This window comes from Lygodium microphyllum, chromosome 28 (assembly GCF_053477565.2).
Source record: "Lygodium microphyllum isolate KBCC chromosome 28, Lygodium_microphyllum_v1.1.10, whole genome shotgun sequence".
Lineage (NCBI taxonomy): Eukaryota > Viridiplantae > Streptophyta > Polypodiopsida > Schizaeales > Lygodiaceae > Lygodium > Lygodium microphyllum.
The window spans coordinates 78,215,158-78,216,427 of record NC_141162.1 but is presented as its reverse complement, the minus strand read 5'-3'; the positions used below and the strand labels follow the sequence as shown (position 1 = coordinate 78,216,427).

The window sequence follows — 1,270 nt, the reverse complement described above, 5'->3', positions numbered from 1 at the left end:
CTCTCTCTCTCTCTCTCTCTCTCTCTGTGTGTGTTCATAGGCTCCAAAGATAAAGCACTATCATCCTCTTTTGAGCTTTCTCTTTGAAAGCATTCTATCTAAGATATCCCTCCCTCCCTTCCTCTATGTGTGTGTGTGTGTGTGTGTGTGTGTGCGTGCGCGCTTCATTGAGAAGCTTGTGGAAGCACCACAAACAATACATAAACTTTGATATAGTCCTAGGATGTGCCAATGCAAGTTTCATGTATTTATGAAAAGTGAGTGTCTATTAATGATCTATCTCGTTCATGTCATAGGCAAATCCCTTGCAACAATGGAGCCCTTCAAGAGTTCTCCACTGAGTAGAGAGACTAAACTTCAGTGCAAAAAATCAAAGAGGGAATATTATTGGGCTTCTCAAAAGCAAAAGCAATGAGAGTCAACAGTCAACTCTGGAATGGAATGCAATAATGAGGTGCTCGATGAATGAAAGAAACACAAGATATGTCGATCCATGGTAGAACACTTTAGAAAATTGACCATTGGAATGGATATGTGTAGCTAGGAATGAAATCATTGATGAAGTTCTTCAACATTCTTACGTCCATGCTATGCAGAGTAAGTTAAAAGAGTTGAAAGCAATTACATTGAGAAACATTTGTAACACTTTGAATTGTGTGAAGATCCCAAGATCTTTAGATGATTTCTTTGTAAATAAATTGGTGATATTGATGTTGATGGATTGAGAAAGTGGAGGCAAAGCATTGACATTAGCATACCTCAAGCTACCAAGCTTATGTGAATTTACAAAAGAAATCTATATACAACCAAATGGCATCACTTTGTAATGGCAAGTGAAGTTGATGGATCGTTCCTTGCATTTGCATGTCATAGACAATATGGATAGAGAACCCACCAGTCTCAAACTATCAAAGACTTAGTCTCTCCATTTTGGATGGATGAGACAAGGGTGTTCCCAACAAAAAGCATATTTGTAGTACAAGATTATTCATATGTAAAACATCCAATCCACCTTCTGGACGAGCCTCAAGTAGTGATTTGTTTTGTATGTACTACTGTTTATTGGTACTACAACTTGGTTTGGGTGTTTTGCAACCTTTTTGTTAGTCGTGCTGCAATGTTAAGAAGTTTTAAAACTTTAATTATTCTAATATCTAGCAATTCCAAATGTAATTTTTGCTCTAGTATTTGTTTTTGAAGTAATGATATTGCAAAATGGTGAAAGTGTGAGTGAAGATTTGTCATGAGCATAGTGCAAGCTACCAAGCTT

The 1,270-nt window shown here is 36.9% G+C and overlaps 1 pseudogene; it reads left to right on the top strand.

Annotated features, from left to right (window-relative positions):
• The first annotated feature begins 313 nt into the window (after positions 1–313).
• Positions 314–886, top strand: LOC148011639 (uncharacterized; annotated as a pseudogene).
• The last annotated feature ends 384 nt before the right edge of the window (positions 887–1,270 follow it).